Consider the following 22,446-nt stretch of genomic DNA (forward strand, 5'->3'; position numbering starts at 1 on the left):
GTAAAGGGGCCTGAAAATAGTCGCTGTAAAGTGAGTAAAACCTACATGTGAGAAGATTGTGCCAATGAGTAATGAGGTGTACTATGAAAACGAAGAATGTCTAAAGTATTATTGCGCCACAAAAGGACATGGACGGCAGGGAAGAACACACACACCAAGCGCAAACTTTCAAATAAATTTATTATGCCACTGAATCAGACACCGTGATTGATTTTTTGAAGTTGCATTCTGACCGTGGCCTTCAGGCGTTCTCTATTGATGTTAAGGACCTCTATTATTCTTTGCCGCATAGTAGCGTACTGTCCTGTAATCAGCCATGTTTTTATGAGTATGGTGTTGTGTCCTTCCAGAACGAGGCCGGTATTTCTTGTAGTCAGTTTTTAGAAGTTTTAAAACTTTATCTTAATTCCACTTTCATCACTTGGGTTAACCAATGTTTTTTGCAGAAGAGCGGAGTTTGTATTGGCTCCTGCATTGCTCCCATTCTTATTGACCTGTTTTTATCCTATTTAGACCATGAGATTTCATTACAAGTGCAAGGCACTGCAGTTTTTAAGATATTTAGATATGTTGATGACTTTCTAATTTTTATTCACTGCTATTCTGCTGCCTTCATTCTGGGAACAAAGAAAGCGTTAGAAACGTTTGAAAATGCTTAGTTCCCCTTCAAACTACTCATGAGTGGCGCGTGGAGAGGTCTATTCGCTTTCTTGATCTTCGCCTGAGCTCTCAGGATAGCCACACGTGTTGGTCGTATGAGCCGCGAGCAAACAAGCCACTTCTGCCATACACGTCCGCACATTCTAAGCTTGTTAATCGGGCTATTAGCAGTTTGTGCTTCAAGAATGCCCTTAGCAAATCTTGCTGCCATGTAGTGGACGCAAGTTTTGAGAAGCAACCTCGACGTTTGTCCTTGGATGGATATCCCAAGCTGATGCAGGTGTCTGTCGCGGAACGCATTTTACGATAAGCGCGACCCAGCACGCCGAAACCTTGTTGCTGATGTCTCTCCCGGCAAACGGCCCAAAGTAAGTGTTGTATCCTACATGCACGGGATATCCCATAACTTGAAAAAGATGGCCCAAAGGGCAAATGTAAGAGTGTTTTTTTTCTGCTCCCAACAAGCTCGGCAAGCTTTGGAAGTTGACGGATCCAAATGCCGTCTCCCCCGATAAGTGCACTAAGCATCACCGGAAAAAGTTCGTCGAGTGTGCTCACCGCGTGGTGTACAATATCTCGCTTTCATGTGGGAAGCAATGCATTGGGCAAACTGGGCGTTGCCTCAATGATCGGCTTCGCGAACACCTAAACAATGTAAAAAATGGCACCGGTGGGTTCTTGGCGATTCATTGTCGCGATCACGGCTGCAAACCTATCGAGGACGAGTGCACGATTGTGTCCCGTGGTAGGACGCAGCTTATCCGTGAAATAACTGAAGCGCAGATGATTGCAAAATTGGGTGATAATTGTGTTAGTTTCCCTTCACAAGCTCCCACAGAACAAGAACTAAGTTTCTTGGAGGCGGCATCACTTGACTCGTAACTATGTTACACGAATACGCAATACCTTGAGTTCATGTAGGCGTATGCGAAGTCTATACTGCTTCACACGTATAAACTTATTCAGTGGCACAATAAATTTAGTTGTAAGTTTGCGCTTGGTGTGTGTGTTCTTCTCTGCCGTCCATGTCCTTTTGTTGCGCAATAATACTTTAGTAATGGACTACCAACTTCCGCGGAATGTGCTCTCATGAAGAATGTATGGCGAAAGAATGATACGATTTACAAAATATAACAGATGCAAGAATTGTCCAGAAGCACAAGTGCCTAAACAGAGCCCTTCAAACCCAGGGGCCTGGAGGCATGTGCTATAAAAAAAACTATCACAGCTGTATCTTCTGGAGAGAGGATGAGCCACGAACTTATTGGGCTAATAACATGTAACAACATCGTTCAAGATACCGAGGACTGCTTTGGCGTTAAAAAGCGGTTCTTCACCAATAAACATCCTGGGATGAAGAGAGATATGATAGCGGTATGCTACAGGGAAATGTTTCCGTCTATCCGTTTCGGCTTCCCGACAGTACAGGAGGTCGTGGAGGACGGTCAGCCTCTCACCACATCTACCACAGGTTCGTGGTTCATCGCCAGTCAGGAAAAACGTGTGGGTGCCTAATGTGTGTCCTATTCTGAGCCGACAGAATAGGACATCCGTTCGCCGTGTTTTCGTTGCAGAGGGCCAGAAACATATCTGTGGCTTTAGTTACATTTCGCTCAAACATATATAACATAGATGCTTTTCTGTTCATCTCCTTGCCTCGCCTCAGCCTTCATTCCTTCTTTTTCCTGTATGTTACAATATGTTCATGATGATGTAATTGCGGTACTTATGAGAAAAATAAAGTGCCTACCAGTAAGTGAAGACCATGCTTGTACCGCCTGCCCAGTTTTACCAGTTGAATAGTGCAGCATGATGGTACATATCTACAATGTAGCAGTTTGTTCCGCAATGTCAAATGACATTAGGAAAGTCACTAGCACGGAGAGGTTGTTATTACGTCGTTTTACTCACACCTCACTTGCGGCTTCCCTCCCCAGAACACAGTGTATGCTGCATGTGTCGTCGCTTAAGTTTCAAGACTGGAAAAGAAGACGTAATATTCTTGCGGCTTCAATATACCACTAAATGAGTGCCCTTACAAGTGTCTTACCGGGCTCTCCAAGAGTGCAGACGCACTCGTATGACTTCTCCTTTGTGAAGGGATCACTGCAATGCCATCTCTCTGAAACGTGGGCAGATCCTGTCGCACGGGCACTGGTGAGATTGAGCAACGGCCTCACTCCTCTGTCTTCGTATAAGCCCAAAGCCAGACGCAATGAAGCCGGCTATGACGATGTATCTCGAAATGCGCTGCAGTCAACGTCCTCTTCGACGCTGTCGCAATATCAATCCAACTACCCGACAACTTGACATTGCGTCGGTTCCTTCATTTTTAGCGTTGCAACTGTACAGAAGGTTATTTCTTGAGCACGTACAATACAGCTTACCTCTACTGCGCACTACCTGTGGAACTATGACGTACAATCGAAAGTGCTCAAGCGCTGGTGATCAACGTTTGCCCCAAATTACCACGGCGTACGCGAACAGCGCAAACTAAATTCTCCAAGGCTATGCAGTCATAACTTACATGGTATTGGAACTGCTCTGACCAAACACCAGGCACCATGCTGGTGATACCTCAAACCATCTCTCGTATCACTGCCATACGCGCTTCCTGAAATTATATATACATGCTCCGCTTGTGTCAGCCACCAGTTTTGCTTTCAGAACCCGATATTTAGGCGATATCGTACTAAATATGGCTAGCATGGAAGCAGCCTTGTCTACTCTGGAAAATCCGGGGGAGCGGGACGAATCGCTGCCGCGGCGGCCACATTGGGCGAAATGCAAAACCGGCCTGGTACCGTGCATTGTGTGTGCGTTAAATACCCGCAGGTGGTCAAAATTAATCCGGAATCCTCCATTGCGCTGTGCCGCATTATCTTTTTTGGTTTTGGTACATAAACACCAGCATCATCTTCTTATTTTTTACTCCCAAAGCAAGAGGCCTACAAAGGCAATGTGCACGGTTGTTCGGACCACAGTGGGTGCTTCTGCAGTATTTCTGATCTTCCTGCAAACGACACCATGGTAAAATTGAAGACCTCTCACGCGTCGACGCCTTCAACAACGGAGCCTCACGCTTTTCGTGGCGTTTTTGACGTGATTTGTCAAAAACTCTCTTTAACTCGAAGCATCATCATCAGGTATAAAGTGTTTTCTATCCGATCTCGGGTGTAAAGAAAATCTCCAACTGTACCCGCGCATAATGTGTCGTGCTAAGGAAGGCAAAACTACAGCGGTGGTACTTCTGCACATGTGTTACAGCGTCATATAGTGCTGCAGTGTTCGACAGCGCCATGTTTCGATTTCCCGTAACAGATACTGATTCAGCCTAACTTCCCTTGCAGCGGTTTCGCATTTGCCTAAACGTGGGAGAACAGAGTTAGAGAAAAGCACTTTGAATACAACACTGGGTGATGCATTTTGTGTCCTGTGTTTATATAACTGGTACAATAGCCAAGACATTTGTTTTCCATTCCCCATCTTTAAACAAGTTTGTGAGACTGTGCGGCTACGACATCTTCCAGGGCACAGTCACGCGTTTTTTGCGTCCACCCACAGACATTAACCAGAAGTATAATGGTACAAATGTTATCTTGACTATCTCACCAAACAAGAATATGACGTAACTTTTAGGTGGCTACTATATAATGGTGGCATCATGGGGAACAAAGATAATGATGAAGCTGATATGTGTGCCCTTAAAATGGCTCGCAGGAACCTATGCCATTTCATGTGGCACGTGCCAACAGAACTTCAGCTTGTCGCGCCTGGTGGTAGGTTAGCCAGGCACAACATGAAATGTTTGAGTGCACCTGTCCACATCACGTCAGAGCTTCTGTCCGCCTCCGTCTGGCGTACGCCGAGAAGAAACGGTTCCTCTTTGCTGACTGTGGTGCCGTGTTGCTTTCCCGAAATATTTGTTTACCTCATCGCAATACCTTAAAATGCTGCTTAGCAAATATTCCTGTTTTCACAGTTCGTTGAAAAGAAAAATAAATCAGGTTGAAGAAATGATGTATGTGAAACATGAAAGGAATTAAAATAAAATTATGGGGTTTTACGTGCCAAAACCACGATCTGATTATGAGGCACGCCGTAGTGGGGGACTCCGGAAATTTGGACCACATGGTGTTCCTTAACATGCACCTAAATCTAAGTACACGGGTGTTTTCGCATTTCGCCCCCATCGAAATGCGGCCGCCGTGGCTGGGATTTGATCCTGCGACCTCGTGCTCAGCAGCCCAACACCATAGCCACTGAGCAACTACGGCGGGTAAGAACGGAATTACGCTTCTGTAGACAAAATAGCTCCGAAAATTATGTCGTCATTGAAATATATAAGTAAGTCACTGAACCGCATTTGATAAGATAGCTCGCACGACCTTCAACTCAATGATAATTTTTGTTACGTCTCACTTTTCCAATGGGGATGACAAAAAATTGTTCATGTACACACACAGCACCTCTTCTAGGCATTCGAACCTCTTTCACAAGTGCATCATAATGGTATGAATGGCCTTTGCGCTCCACTCATATGGAACTGGCTGGGGGGGGGGGGGGGGCGTTGATGGCAACCTCTGCAACAAGAATCAAAATAACAACAAATACACAATGAACAATAAAACCAGAGCAATCACTGTTCCTCCCGAAATGTATAGGTGAAGCTGAAAGGATACAGGATATCTCGACACGACGCCATGGTCTATAGGAATGGCAGTCAGCATGCCAGGGGGTAATCGGAGCCCTCCAGTAAACAAACACGTACGCGTACACCAAAACACTCATACAGAGAACGAGAGCGAGCAACCAGATGCAAAGGCGTGGCAACACCAGATCGCGGAGGCGTGGTGTTCGGCCAGTCGTAAAGCGTGTCCGCACTCTCGGAATCTATCTCCTACGTTGTTTACTGCGTGGCGTCGCCGTTCCTTTACTATGTTGCAGAAGCCACACATCCGGAAGGTTCCTTCGTCTTTCCGTCCGCAAGAGCAGACTTGAAGAATGCACGCTGTCCGGCAAAGACTGGTCCCGCTAAGAATGTGGAAATGCATTCCCTCCCAACCTCCCCACCCCCATCTCCTCTCGTAAACCGAGAACCGTCGAGATTCCCGCTCTCTCTGAGCCGCTGCCTGGCTGAGAATCTCACCTCTCCAAGTTTCCTACTTCCGGCGTGGCGTCCATTTCATTTCAAGAAACGCGGTTGCCTGACTCACTTTGTCAGACTCACACAGACGTATCGGCTGAAAGAGTTCGTGGAGCCGTGTTGTTGGTGCCACCGTCTCTGTGCACTAGTGTGCACAATTTCTTTGTAACTTCTTTTATTTCTTCACATTTTGATATTTTGGGATGAAGTTCGAAGTTTCGCTTCGGGTTTTCTGCGTCTCCGTAGATATGCGGTGAAAGTTTTATACAGCCGAGCTCTCAGAGGAGCTATCCTCACGCTGACGACGCGTAAGAGATGAATTTAGGTTCTGAGGGCTATTTTATAAACAACGTTCAAATTTTATTTAATCTCTATCAGCGGAATACTACTGTTGCAAATTACACCCACTTGCATCGTGCAGTTTTCTCTTTAGGATGAGTAATAAACAAAGACAATTTTTAAAATGAGCAAACTACATTCTGTACATCTTATTTAGGCAACGTAATACAATCGCATACTGCCATAAGTGTATAAAGTGAGAAACAATTATACTAACTTCAAACCTAAGTTGCATTTCTGTTTTACATATCAACACCGACTGAACTGATACATGACATTTTACATTGGAATCTTGGAAAAGAGCTATAGTACGAAGTTGGGAATCGTTTTATTCACTGTACAGAATACTTTGAAGTTGAAGCGATCACAGAAAGAATGATTGACGTTGCGTTTATTATTTCATGAAAATGTCGCACATATTGAAGAAAACGCCCACCATTCGGTAGGATCTCTAACGCGTAACGCTACGGTGTAAGCGCTTTGGTGCAGCGTTGTTTTATTTTTCCTCGACAGTGGGCCTGTTCTCTAAACATTTATTTTTATAGGCTCAAATGTGCAATATTTTGTGGCACAGCTTCTAGAAATGTACGCATCAAGGTAAACTCTCTAAGTCGCTAGTACCACAGAAAACGACGAATCGTAATACTACATTACGTAATTTGCAGGTGCCACTGTCTGCATTTGAATACTTTTGAATACGACCTGCTCAATGAAGTTGATAGTTGCACCTTTATGCATGCATTATTTGCTTTTACAATTACTTTTTATATATAAAAAGCTAAGAGCAACGCCGACGTGCCATTATTGAAGATGGGATGCAAGCTGAGGCGGACATACTTTGCTGCTAGTATAGCGTAGCCTTCGAAATTCGAAGTACGAAAAATTGCAGTGGCTTAGCTCGGCTATGCCAGGATATACGTAGCGTGAGATGGTCGGGCACGTCGCTCAGCCTCCTGGCGACGCCGCTTTGCTAGACGTTCCTCCCTTTGCTCCCGTGTCTCCGCAGCACATTTAGCCTAGAGTTCGTTCTTCCTACGCTCAATCGCTAATTGCCAGGTGACTACTTCGGGATCCGATGAGTTAAGCTTCTCCGCTCTTCTGCGCAGCTGAGCAGCAATTTCGCTCTCCTTCTCCTTGACTAAACCACAGAACACCCATACAAACTTGGAGAAGGGAAACTGTCCCTTCCACAGTGCAACGAAAATAAGCGTAGCGGTGGCGTTGTGAACCAAAGTACGCGACCGAGAGATGGCGCTGGCAAAATCAAGACTAACATCATCATCATTACGCAGTGTGCAATATGGCGGCTACGATAGCGGCTCGTAGGGCTCGTCGCACGGCTCGCTCGCTGGTTTTGGGCGTTTTGTTACCGCTTTCGGGGTCTTATTCGTGTATACTGTACTCTAACATGACTACACATATTTTATTATGTCGCCAGGTGACCGAGAGGCCTCAACTGGCAATAAAACACTTCAAAAAAGTAAGCTTACATTGTTTATTGTCAATGGTCAATGAAGCAGTACATGCTCACCATTTTCACACAGGTCAGGTGGACTTAATGTTGTCCGTCACTGAGTTCACAACATACAGAAACACAGATAACCATCTATTTAATGAAAACCAAAGCTGAAATCAAGTGAAATTTTCTCATCGTGTTCGGCGTGCTGCTAAAGCAGGGAGAACGAAGCTTCAGACAGCGATATTTATGCCGAGCTACCCTCGTACTTGTATTGCGTACAGTGCTGCTTGACGTTTTATATGCTCTGCGTTCGACGAGTTCAGCTAGATTAAAGAAAGCAACATAAAAATTGCTCGGCAAAAATGTACTGTCGGCATGATAAGCTCGGGATGCAATGTCCCATTGCTCTCTAACACATTGGCGAGAGGCACGAAGTGTACGAGGGAGGAGGGGGGGGGGGCATTATGCGAGATTTTACACCACATATTTTCTGCTCTTGATATTCTTCTGCTGCTCATTTAGTGTTCAGGTGCGGCAGTAAAGGCTTTGACACAAGTGAAGTACTCGTAGGGAAACCAAGGAACGTTATGGAGACAACAGTGCTTAGAAGGACTTCTTCAAATATTGTGTGAATAATCAAGGACACTAAATCAACATATAAGCAAGCCCAATTAATGCTCACAGATCCTTGGAAAATGCAACTTGCGGTTTCACGTTGAAAAAGAATCTCGGTATATGTATTCAAACAAGGTAAAGAGGTTGCAACTGAAGTGTTGCAAAGAGGTTGCAACACTTCAGTTGAGTAACAGAGGTGAACAAGGGATGCCTCAGCTTGGAGCCAACGTTTCACCAAGGAAACATATTTGTGAGGGCCGAGACGAAGGCAAGTTGCTAAGGTTGAATACTGGGCGTGTTTGTATAGAATAGTATAGGTTGGATTGCGCACCATTTTTCACGAGACACACAGAGAGAAGACAAGTTCCCACGCTGTGGTGTCGCTTGCTCGTCCAATGTTGATTCGCAGAATTTTAAGCCGAACTTGTTCTGCGAGTACATTTCAAAATCTTTTTGGGGGCATGCTCGGGTTTGTCATCTGCTGTTTGAAGAGAAACAAAATTTTTTTTAGTGATATCTCTAGTTTGTGAAGTGTTAAATAGGCTGGCCGGTTGTGTGAGCTTGCATTTTCTAGCTATCTCTTATGGTGTAGGGCTAGCCTAGTTATTGATTTCATGCAAACTGGCAATGAGCCACTTGTAGTAAACAAATCTAAGATACGCGTATCGAGATCTAATTCTAATCCTAGCACTTGCCCGGTTAACAACGGTCCCTTATATTTTGTCATGTCATAAATATCTCGGTTTACACATTACAAATAAGTTAAATTGGACCGTTAATATAGAGTACGTCATTAGCAATGCTAATCACGTGCTCGGGTACTTACGGTGCAACTTTTCCAAAGCACCGTCTACTTTAGAACTACAGCTTTACAAGACTAATTCGCTCGAAACTTTAATATGCATCAGCAATACGGGATCCCAGTCGCGTTAATCTAATTCCTTCCCTTCAACTAGCACAAAATAACTCTACTCGTTTCATTATTTCTAATTATAACCGCACCGTGAGCATAACCTCAATGTAAACTACCCTAGCACTTATTCCACTAGCATCGCCGCAATGTCGCGCGTCTTTTGCTATTTCATAAAATTTTTCATCACACCACACTTCATGACGACTTCATACTGCGGCCTCACTGCATTTCAAACTTTGTCGATCGTCGCAGTAAGGTAGGAATTGATTCATGTAACACAAAGTCTTTCTTTCAATCTTTCATCTCCCGTACATCTCAGAAATGAAACCATCAAGTATCGTAGCCATCACAGATAACAAACTTTTTTGCAAAACGTTAGCTAACGTTGTATAATCAGGAGAATGATTATGTTACGAGAACTCACTGCACTTGTTTCTTTTACTCTACTAGTTTGTAACCACTCCCCACTTTAATGCCATGTGGCCCTGAGGGTACTTTAAACAAAAAATAAAATAATAAAATGAAGAGTGAGTTCCAGAGTTTCAGTCAGCATGATGCATCATTTCTTTAAATTCGCAATGAGCGCTTTTGATCGCTTTAAAATTCTTTGCAGTTTCATGTAACAAATTATTGTTGTGAGGGAGCATATGATACCTCCTGGTATTAATGGCCGTCAAACTGATTTGCAAGGAGCAGATGACAGAGTTTGTTCATTAGCAAGTAGGATCTTGCTACATTGTTTCTCTTCTGGTCGTCATGGCTATAATGACTGGAAAAGAAACAAGTTGGCACTCAACATGTTACTTCTCCGATTGTCATAAAGCACGCTTAAAAGCAACTAAGCTTGTATGTCAAATTTCTCATTCCCACCCGGTATGATACAGAACTGTAGACTGCTGCTTTTCTAATAGGGCTCACACCTCTCTATCTGGTAAACGTCCAAACATTTCATGGTGAGGCACGTAGTTCAAGAGGACCTGTTGTCATTATGGTGACAGTTGAGCTCCTTGTGGCTTAGTGTGGGCCGCTTGCAGACCAATAATCTCTCTTTTGTCCGTCTTCCTGAAAAGAGAAATGACAAAGCCATGATGCACATGCAAGCAAAAATTGGTGAAGCAAAATTAGTCCCATAAATGAACAAATCACGGTTCTAGTTGAAGTGTTCAGAAACATACCCTGTGAGGATTCTGGCCCTTGATGTTACTTCCTGTGGTGACACGTTCACTGTTGACTTGTACGTCGAGAGAGACTATGCAGTCCAAAGTGATGAGTCCAAATATGAGCAGCGTCTTGGGGGCTGGAGTCGAAAGAAAAAAAGAGCCTCCATGGGGCTCCTGCGTTGCCCAGAGGGCGCTGCAAAAATGGTGCTAAAAAGCGCCCTCAATCCGAAACTGGGTAGTACCAAGATCGGTCGTCTGCTTCGGAAAGCACGTTTACACTATGGACCGCCACTTTCGGTTGTGTTGTACCGCAGACTGTAGCGAATATCGGGCGCCAAATATTTTTTCAGGAGTGGCACGCTACGTAAAGGCAAGAAATTATGCAACGCCGAATACCTGTACGCCCTTCAAGAAGTAAACGGCGAAGTTTTAGCGCGGTGTCAATCGCAACTGAAGCGAGTCGCGTACGAAGTTGAACTTCAGGTAAGGTTTGCACGCTGCTAGATTCAGGCGCATAAACGCGAGGAAATGCTTGCTACAAATGAATTCACAGCAGCGATAAGCAGATTTCATGTGTACGGAACTATTCGAGCGCACGACGGTACGCGCCGCGACAGCAGTGGTCTTTCAGCATACCGCGATGTACGAACGGCTCGAGCTCACAATCGTATACGCGCCGCGACAGCAGCAGTATTTCAGCATGCCGCGAAACGGCAGGCTTCCTGCAATCTTTGTTGACTGCATGCCGCTAGACAAGTAGTTATGCCTGCACAATAGTAGCGGCCATCTGTCCCTTTAGCAACTGATAAATAACTGATGCAATGCATATCAGCTCGCAGTAACGTACGTGCGAATCCCGCTGCAGCGCGGGTTCGTGTGCTGCTCGCCTGATGTAGCTCTTAATGACAGCGTTTGAACATCGATGTGCTGTAATCAATACTGCCTTACTGCGCTGCCTCAACGTGCTTGCTTGAGGTCAAGGATGAGCACATTTAACTCTCAAACCTGTGCTGCTCGTAGTGGGGTAGCGAAGTTATCCAGCGCGCCCGACGCTCCGCTTCGTGAGGCCTTGAAATAACACGCTAGAATCTGATGTTAGGATTCAGGCCTTCTTGCTCGTGGCAGCTCACGACGCAGCAGTATAACGACGGTGACGCTTTTTCGAGGCTGATCTATAGGTCCCTCCGGATCGGCGCCGCCGATTCCTTCTGCTTCCAGCATTACGTCTCACGGCACACGGAGAGTCCGTTTTCGTTAAATTATAGGCTGCGGCCAGCTCGCAGCGTGGTCGCCATGGTCTGTGAGAAGTGACGAGCCTTTTCGCACTCGAAACAGGGCAGAAAAAAGTGCGAATCGACGTAACACTCGCGCTAGAAACGTGCTTCGCCACAGCCAGGGCTCAATACTACCGAAGCTGGTACGCTGGCACCAGGCGCCGCTACTATACCTCAAACTCCAGCGCACGGCGCCCATTACTATGGTTCAATTGCGGGTGAGTTTGTGATTCATGCATGACAAAGAACAGTGCACAAACCCTCCATGTCAGAAAAGCACAAACACACACACACACGCACACACAACACTGTTTTAAGTGTGCATTTCTTGCAGTGGGGTCCTTGTGTGCCCCTGTGGTTAGTCAAGCCTCAATTAGATGACAATTGTTTCTGCCAGATACTAGCAATAAACACAATCATTTTATTATGTCTCAAATGCAGTGAATCTAATTGTAGCACGGGAAGTACATTTGTCAATAATGTGCAGTAAATTTATCTTGGTGTATCATTTATGCAGAAACAGCCAAAACTTTATTATTTATACTGTACTCACGTTAGCAATTTTAGCCACTTGGCAAAATACCAAGAGCCTCGTTTGAATTGCTTTGGAAGGGCAGTAACTTTATAATTATTACTATTTTCTACGTTTAAGAAATGACGACAGGAATATGTTTCATCCGGCTCGCACGCAAAGAAATTCAAACTTGAAAATGCGAAGCACTGCTTTTTTACTCACCGGCGCACACGAGGGGCTGCAAGGTTAATCCGCTTTCGTGGGCAGTCTTCAAGCAGATTGTGCTCGGTTGCAGCGATGAATTTTCGTGCTGGCCAGCACTTTTTTTCAAGCAACACGTCATTACGCGGCCAGAAGCGGCAGATCACTAACACCGGAAGCCGTGCATGCAGCCGTTATACCAGCGAAACGCCGCAGCTGATATAGTTCACCGTCTTTAAACACGATCGCTTGGTGGCCGCTATCGAATGTTGGGCGCATTAACTGGCTGATGTATTATAGATATCTAATTAAACGAACATGCGCGATACTGCTCGAAGGAAACGGCCACCCCGTTCGCAAATAAAACCGCCGCACAATTTGAGTCGATAAACGGCACAGACTGCAATCGATACCAGTGGGCTGCTGCTGATCACACGTCAGTGAAGCCTCAAAATCTTTATTCAAGTAACAAAGCACGGACTTTATAACAGAAGTCAAATAAAAAACAATATACTGCTTATTTTGTAAAAAATGACACCGTAACTATGTTTGTCGGTTATGATATGTACATTAATAGATCAAGTATTGAGCCGCGTTGAGAAGCGTCTAGCGCGCAGCGGTGGACGACAGCCAATCAGGAGGCACTAGTTCCGGTCGCAATGCATGCTGGTGTTTCGCGCGCGCGCGCCTTTTCGCGTCGTCTGCAATCGCGTTGGTGTTGCCGTGTCTGCATGTCTCTGCACCGATTGAGTAGTTCCTAGTATGATCTCTCAGGAATCGCGTTGTATTTGTACATCCCATATCCGCTGATCTGCGAGGAAACAGACAAGCAGTGCAAGCTCTCTACAACAACCTTCAACAGAAATCTTCTGATCTCAGAGGCCACATGCTGTCGTCATGCCTATCTCCCGACTTCCCCGATAGATGGCGTTGGCATCGGATATTTCTTTCGCTAGGCTTAGACGCGTTCGAAACGAGAAGCGATCTCGAAAACTACTCAAGGTTATCCATAATACTCTGTCGTCGAAGCGGCCTGAGACTAAGCGAAAGCCGTTTACGCAGTCATTTGCTTCCAACTAAGTGAATTCTACAAGGACAACGCCAAATTCAGTTCGAAGCGGGCGGCCGGGACCGCCGCCAACACGGCGGCCAACGCGCGGCGGCGTTCGCCGCATGTATTGCAACACCGTAACTATGTTTGTCGGTTATTATATGTACATTAATAGATCAAGTATTGAGCCGCGTTGAGGGCCCCTAGCATAAAAAATACGAACTAAGGTATGCGACCAAATTACAGTAGCTCACTTGCGCGCATATGCTGGAACGCGCCGCGGTTGATTTTTTGCCGTCTGTGGCCATTTGGTGAACTCGAGAGCTTCCGGGGCCTGACTATACCCCACTGGCAAACGCCCCGCTATATGTATACCCCCACTGATACCTCTGCGCATGCGCACAAAATTAGAAGCGCTATCAAGCGGCTCAGGCGCAGCGTCAGACTTGGCTACTGCGCAAGCTGGGCACTCGCCGGCGCCAGTGCGTCTGACGCGGCTATGGCGTCACTCCTCTGGAATGCGCAGACCCGCGAGGCGCGCGGCGCGCCAGCTGTGCGCCGTGTGACGTCAATGCCCTTCGCGCAAGCGCAGCATGGCTCTCCAGGAGCCACGGGAAACTGCTCAACATCGGCCAGTGTAGCTCACGCTACAAAATTTGGTAACTTTTAACGTGACATCGTTAAGAGCCCCGTGTCGCAGAAAATCTGGCGTTGGCGTAAGCGCCGGCATCGTTGGCGAAAATATTCATGCCGAATCACATCATCCCAAATCACCCCGACCGGGCAGGCCCTTCGTGTGGCGCAAGGCGTTAGTCAACAAAAATTGAATTTCACATAGTAAAATCCTTGAGAAAAATCGTAAAGTACGACTTAATTAACCACAAACTACAGAAGTGAATGGGTCAGACTGTAATTTGAATCTACCAGAAAAAAGCCTGATAAGCAGCCAGTGATCTTTGATTTCCACTCTTGAAGGCGAAGCTCTTGCGTCCTCCAAATTATTCTATTAAAACCTCAGGCACCGTTGTTCACATGTCAAATTTGGAAGCGGTCATGGTTTATTACACCACCTTTCCTTTTTAAGTAATGAAAATCACAATTAATTTACGACAATCATAAACTAATTTCAGCCATTTAGTGCAAGCATTATTGAAACTCAGCACACCGGGAGTGCCGGAAAGGCAGCCTCGTTAATCTTTCAGAAGGAAACGCTACATGGCGAACTGTGTGCAGAAGTTTGCGTGATGGCAAGTCGGGTGCAGGTATTGATACAGCCGGTCACGACAGATAGTTCTAGGCAAAGCGTGAGATATTAGTATCTGCCTCGATGTCCCCTCGGTTGAGCATTGATTGAGCTTTGATGATAAATGTTTCAAATTTGTTGTGATTTTCAAGCGTTTTTAAAATAGGTGTGCATTATAATGTGACTGCCTCTAAATTTGCCACACAAATAACTGCCCCAAATGTTTTAATTAAAAGTATGAATAAATTTTGGTAATTGAGTTCTCCAGCTTGCGTTAATAGCTGCACTGTTATGCCTCACTTAGCAAGAAACTATTTACCAAAAGCACCCCGTTCGCTAAGTTCATAGTTTTTTTACCTAACGAAAATGTTCATATTCTCAAAAAATGAAAAATAAATAAAAAATCCGTGGACACCTAAGCATTTCTTATGATTTGTGAATGCGAAAGCATTAATATACAATTGAACGCTGCTGAGCGGTCCTTCGACTTATTAACTTCTCAAGTAATGTATACAGATGTAGGTAGATTTAGCAAAGGACATGTAATAGTGGCAGTTCAAACTACGCGCCACGGAACATTTAACACGTCAGCCTCGATACGTAGTAGATGCACTGCTACAGCGGAAGCAACGGCGATCGCGCTCACTATCGCATACAAGAAAAAGCAAAACAGCTCAGCTTTAAGAATGTCCGACTCACAAGTGGCATGCCGAATGGATCTACAAAGCCGCATACCACATGTCGCCCTTAAGATCATCCACGACACATTGAAAGAAGATCATGCAATTTTAAGGTGTCCTGGCCACGAGGGTATCTCTGGAAACGAAGAGGCACACACTCTAGCTCGAGGCCTTATTAACCGAGTGGGAGGTACGCACAGCGATAAAATAGGCGATTCCCTACTGGTCCGCGATATACTAGAGCACCAGCGAAGAACCCGACAACAGTATGTCGGACCACACAAACTACTTGATGTGGAGGAGGCGCAGAAATATTGAATACTGACGCATACCTACCCACATTTAAGTAGATACCATAAAATAAGCCCAACCTTGTATATTAAATCTTGCCCGTTGTGCGGTTCCTGGCCTTCATTGCCTCACGTAACATGGGAGTGCGCCAAAAGTCCTCATACCATTAATTCACCTTTGGTATTCATCTTGTTAAGGGAGCCTTGGGAGGTCATCCTTGCTCTTGCTGACTTCGAGGCCCAGAAGGGCCTCCTGGATCAAGCTGGGCGCGTCGCGGTGGCCACTGGAGTCTCGTAATAGGGCCCACCCTGAACCACGCCCTTCATGTTTTTCATCAATAAATGTTTATTTCTCCTCCCCTCAAGGGCAAGCGAGCGCATCGAGACGCTTGGCGAATGCTTCCTAGATAGCACAAGGGCGGTGCACTTCAATCCCTGACGTCATGCTACTTTCCCCGACTGCCATAGAATCTAATGGGGGCGCTGCCACGTAAGCCGCGGTGATTTGGACGTCACAGCTTACACAACGCCAGGCTTGGCAATGCATATTTCGATAAAAGTAGCATTTCTTCATAAAGCAGACATTACAGGCCTGGTATCTAGGAGGCGTTTGCTTGGTGCGTTGATTTGGCCTTACCGAGGCACCGTTAAGGCCAAAGCCTGCCGGTGCGCGAAAGCTCGCGCCCACGCGCCTCACGCATGCGTAGATGGTGCAGCACCGATCGTCCTGCAACTGGCATGCGCCAGGCGCGTGGGTGCGAGCTCTCGCGTGCCGGCACGAGTTACGTGTAGTTTTGCCTTTAGAACGCAGGCGAGAACTTGCGCGGAGAAGGAACGCGCGGATGACACTGGTTTGCGAGAGTGAGAGCGATGGCGACGTGGTGTCGTGGTGATGGCCTCTCCCCTCACGCAACACCTGGCGCGCTACAGTGGCCGCAACTGTTCACTTTCGCCCGCTCTGCCTGGTCGAGGCACGCTCGTGACGTGGCGTCGCAGCTAATGGAAATTTAGGTGCCGTTTTTCGTTTGTCCCGACGAGAGACGCCGGCTTTTTCGCTCAATGTGCCATTTGACGCTTTCGCATCAAAAAGTGCCGTTCCTTCCGTAGAGTTGCTGAGGGTGTTACTATGTGTTTCAGCATTTAAGTAAGAACTACTACGCTGATTGCAATTTGCAGGAATCTTGCTCATCACTTCATAGCTCTGCAAAAGTGGCCAAGCATAATGATCCATCATTGCCCATAATCCACTTCAGCATAGTTTAGGTAAAGACCACGTCCGATGAGGACAATGAGCTGCCTTGGTTGCAATGCCACCGTGTTTCCTTCTTCCACTCAGTACTTCTGTAACAATAATATTTGGTATTGTGTATTTAGTGTGTGAGCTAGGTTGACTTTCTACCTGCAATGTAAATTGGGCTGCTTTGTCAGCGCTATTTCTTTAACTGTGACATATCTGGTTTCTTCGTCACATAATTTAAGAAAGACTTTCGACTGCACGAGCAGTACGCCTGAAAGGTGATATTCAGTTTAGGTTTATTAAAACAAGAAAGAAGAAAATATCTGCTTTTCAGGGTATTTTGTCAGCAGGCTACTCCTCTTGAGAGGCTAAATACGTGGAAGAAATGTTTACATTGTACTTTTTTTCTCTTTACATTGCTTGTATGACCAGAAAAAAAAACATGCCTAACAATAAGAAGAGGCCCCTACGGTTTCAACGTTTCTCACCGAGATGTTTTCGGAGATATAGGAGACGGAATTAGTGTAAAATGTGCACCGAGGTAATGGAAGACGCTGCGTTGTCTGCTGCAGTAGCTTAGTTACTATGGTGTTTTGTGGCTCCGTACGAGCTCCTTGGTTTAAATCCCGGCCGCGGGGGCTTTATTCCTAATTGAGCAAGAATGGTCGCATATATAGATTTGGGTGAACGGATGAGATCCCCAGGTGGGGTAAAATTAACTGGCAGCCCTCCACTTTGGCGTTTTTCATATAGACGTAGTGTTGCTTTGAAACATTAGACCCCCCGAGTCAATCACTCAGAACTACATTTTCATTCTATTTTTTTTTCAGCACTCCCGAGAAACGGGGAAACTTAAGGGTTGAGAACACGGCATACGTGCCAACTTGCCCAGTTTTCGATCGGAACGCGACGTCTTTCATTTTGCAGACAAACAAAAAAAGTGAGAGACTGGCGCAGGATGTAGCCTGCGCAGTATATACATACTGTAGTAGTAGTAGTAGTAGTAGTAGTAGTAGTAGTAGTAGGAGAAGGAGGAGGAGGAGGAGGAGTAGTGGTGGTAGTAGTAAATACCTCATGAAAGGGAAAAATTGTCATCCACCCGAATGTTGAACGAAGCCACAAGGGAAACACACACAGGTTTCTACAAAAAAATGCCGCAGTTTCGCCAAAAGGCCAAGCAGCAATTGCGATGGGAAATTAGTAGAGAGCTATATGGAGTAAGGATAGTAGCTTTATCGGCTGCATAAACTTGGACACATTCGGTTACTCACTGTATTAACAAGCGTGGTGTCAGCGCGCACAAACAAACATGGATAGATGACACTCGATGACCGCAGACAATCACTGTCAAAACGCTGGCGTGAGCAAGCACGTTTTGTCAGACAAAGTACGCTCAAAATAAATTTAGCGACATATCTCACTTGGTTCTTTCGTTAACATGTGTAAGCTGCTCTAGTGTGAGCGGTACGGTGCGCAACAGTTTTTAATGAAGTGACCTGTATAACGAAGAATTCTGAATGTCCCGAACATTTTGTTATAAAGACGTTTGACTCTATAGGTTGCAAAAAATAAATCTGTCAGAACACATCTCCCGATCAATGTCGACGTTATTGCGATTATGGTTGAGCAAAGTAGTGACATACCGTGCTCTAAGAATGTACCTTAAGTACACTAAGAACGCTAACCGGATTAAAACTCAATTTGCGTGAACTAAAGATGGTTGACGTTGTCGAACTAAAAGCGCGCACATTTAGTTTGCATTTTGCATTGCCAGTTTCACAGTCCATTCCGCTGGTGTCGGGTGTACGCTGTCTCCAAGTGGAATAAACAAAACAAAGGGTCAGGCGCATCCTATTTTTTAAATAGGAACACGGAAGGGCCTATGGCGCTATACCATGTTTAGCAAGAGAAAATTGCTTTGAGTATAAATTTAACAGTATTGTTTCCAAATCACTTTGGTTTTACTCAGCAGCAGCGTCAGAATTACTGGAGACACAGAAGTTATCCGTGGCGCCGGGACAAATCGAGACGTCACATATAAATCAAATGCATGAGAAGTTATCTTCTCAGAGCTCTAGCAATTGTCTTTTCACGATTCTATTTTAACTAATTAGCAAAGTGGCACTTTTTAGACTTACGAGTTATGCTCTCGAAATTGATTAAAGCGAAATTATAGTCATTCAAAGCCACCCGTGATTTCCGCTTCCGCGATAGGTAATCCCCAGGCATGAGGGCAGCAGTATTACTCTGAATATTTGGAATTATTTGTCAGCTGTGCAAAAGAATTGGCGCTTTGTGATACATTATTCTTCTCCTAATCCGAAGGACTGGAAATAGCGTTCATGCTTTGTCGCACAGAGACCGTTGCGCACGCATTTAATGAGTATATTCGTTATGCACGATGGAACCTGCTTTGATCTTAATGCAAGGCATTCTTTTCGAGGTTGGTACGGTATTTATTGCCCTCTTTCCAACCGTTTTCTCCAAGCAGCTAGAGTTATCAAATGCCCAACTAGTGCGCGAAGTGCCGGTAAAAATCTGTGCAATCAATTATCACTTCACACTTCTGCTCTCTGCTACCCGTAAAAGCGCGCCGGGGTTCTTCCCCGCGCGGTTAATGTTGAGGTACACATCAGCTCCAGGCGTCAAGCTATCTAGGGACGATTTACTCTGGACGCCCTAAGCGCGTGTAAGTGACGTCAGGGCTCTCTCTCTCTCGAAAGGAGAGGTTCGCTCCTTCCCGCTTCAGTGCGCCCTTGGAGCGGCGCGGGGTCTCTCCGTCGCCCTGGAGAACCGTCTCTCGCTAAAATGCCTAGCTCCAATAAGCTTCTCTACCGGCCGAGTTAAAGGAACGTAAGCGAAAGAGCTCCGAGGCTGTTCATCGTCATTTGATGGGTCAATCGCCTCAGGCCCGCGTTTTCCCCCTGAAACAAACAGGGGTCGTCGATCGCGAACGGTAAAAGTTTATGCGCCCAGGGGGACGCAGAATGAGGGGGTAATTATTAATGTCGGTAGCGTAACTACCTAAAATTGAATAATTAACTTTTTAGTGGCTGCAGTAAGCAGGCATGTTTGTATTTAAAAGTTAGACACAAATGTGTTTCTACACAGTTCCATTTGGCAGAATTCTAGCGCATCCCTGCCTCGAGATATCGAACTGCGAAGTTTAATTGCCGTTCGCATGATTAGGCATGCAAGACAGTGAGGACCGGCGAAAGCTCCTCCCTTTTGTGATGTTCCTGCTGTGCACGGTGCTTAGTTTGAGAACGGGGTGGAGGCATAGGCTAAATTGATAACTGCCCCTCTCTCACTCTCGACTGGCGAAATCAAGGAACAACAGCGAGTTGTGATGTACGCAGTGCATTTTATCGTGTTACAGCCGATCGCGGAAGATGATTTTACGGCACATTTTCTGTACGATCTGAGATCGCACTGGGACATTGTCTTGTCAACGTGTTATCTTCATTGCCGTAGACTGCTCCTGCAAAAGCGTTGTCCGTCATACGACAATCAAGAAACGCGTTGGGACCCACTGGGTGTTGCAATAGGTGCTTCCACCGGCACGAGGTATTTAACAGAAAAAAACATTGACATGGTACTTGCAATGGCCAGGTCGAATGCAAACGCCCTATCAGCGACGCGGCTGTACGTGGCTCGTCACCCACTCCGTCCACTTGCATCTCAGTCAACGTTGATAACCACGTTTCGGCGATTTTTCACAACGGGCTCTGGCCACAGTCCGCAAAATAAGCGAGAGGCAATCGTCAATGAAGACTTCGAAATTGACGTTCTCGCGTGTGTAACGTCGATGCCAGAACTCAGCATACGAAAGATTGCCAACGAGTCAGGACGCAGCTTTGGAACAGTCGCAAAGGTGCTAAAAAGCATAGGTTCCATCCGTACCATGTTGGCCTTCACCAGGAGCTAAGAAGTGCCGCAGACTTCGAAAGCCGGCTTGACTTCTGCAATTGGGGCCTCATCAAGAGTGATGAAGACAATGACCTCCTACAACGAGTAATGTGGACAGATGAGGCTGGGTTTTGCCGGAATGGCACCGTGAATGTTCACAATGCCCAATATTGGTCACAAGAGAACCCACACTGGCTGCGACAACACAAGCACCAAGTTCGCTGGAGTGTGAATGTTTGGCGTGGCATACTCGAGGACAGGATCATTGGACCCTATTTTTTCGAGGGCAACCTCGACAGTAAGACGTACACGCAAGAAATACTTAGTGTTGTCGCCGACAACTTTGTCGCTGATCTCACTCTGAACGACCAGCGCAAAGAAGGGTTCCATCATGACGGAGCCCCACCGCATTTCTCAACTTGTGCAAAGAGCTGGTTGGACAATCATTTTCCATGACAGTGGATTGGGCGCGCTGGAGCAATTTTTAGCCACCAAGATTCCTTGTTCCCCGCTTGATGTTTTTCTTTGAGGCTACCTGAAAGATCGATTGTTTTCAACAGAGCCAACAGACATTATTGACATGAACAACAGGATAATACCTGCTTGCGCAAGCATCAGACTAGAGGTACTGCGCAGAGTTACCCAGTCAGTGCGAGAGTGGTATGCGATTTGCGTTCCTGTGGAAGGAAAGCACTTTGAACATTTTTTAAAGCACTGAGATCTTAATAGATTTCCATAAAGACGTGAGATTTGTGCATGAGCACAACGATTTTCAAATAGAGCTACATCAATATTGGCTGGTCGCTTAGACGATGCATGGTCGCCCGACGTAGTAGGTGAAGTGATTTTGACTTGGGCTACAGCGCTAATCAGCTGAACTGATAAGCGATACAACAGCTACTGTAAATACAGCCTGTAAATAGTTGAATATGTATCTGCCTCGTCATTCTTGTAACAATGCCATAGCGAAAAATTCGTTAGCATGGGTAACACCTTTGCTGATTCCAATAAAGATTTCAATATTCAGAATTGAACACTCAGTGTATTTTGCGTAACCCAGGTTAGCACTATAGCCGCTCGTCTTGACAACATCACGCATGCGCATAGCCCCCCCCCCCCCCCCCACCCCTACCCCCGGCGTCAGCGCTGGCTCCCTTATCTCGGCATCACAGTTGCTACCATCATTACAGGCCGCTCGGGTCCGTGTTTCGACAGCGGCTCCGAGTACTGCAGTTTGCAATTACGCAAACAAAGACGGAAAAGCTGCCGGTTATCACTTTTGCCTATGCCTGCACCCCGTTGTCAAACTAAACACCGTACGCAGCAGGCACGTCAGAAAAGGAAGGAGCTTTGCGCTGGTCGTCACTGTCTTGCATGCGTAATCATGCGAACGGCAATTAAACTTCGCAGTTCGATATCTCAGAGCACGGATGCCCTAGAAGAATGCCGCCCAAATGAAACTGAGTAGAAGCACGATTGCGTGTAGCTTTTCAATACAAACATGCCTGCTTACCGCAGCCACTAAAAAGGTAAATATTCAATAATAGGTAATTAAGCCACCGGCACCAATAATTCTGTGTCGACACCCCGACACCGACACCTCCTCATTCTGTGTCCCCCTGGGTGCATAAGCTTACTGTAGAGGTGGTCAAACCTGTCAACTTTGGTCACCCTGTGTGTATATATAGTCACGGAGTAGTGACGGTGAACATAACAGTCGTAAAACTGTGTATTACGAAACTGATTCTTTTTTAG

The sequence above is a fragment of the Dermacentor silvarum genome, chromosome 2 (assembly GCF_013339745.2).
Source record: "Dermacentor silvarum isolate Dsil-2018 chromosome 2, BIME_Dsil_1.4, whole genome shotgun sequence".
In the NCBI taxonomy this organism is placed as follows: domain Eukaryota; kingdom Metazoa; phylum Arthropoda; class Arachnida; order Ixodida; family Ixodidae; genus Dermacentor; species Dermacentor silvarum.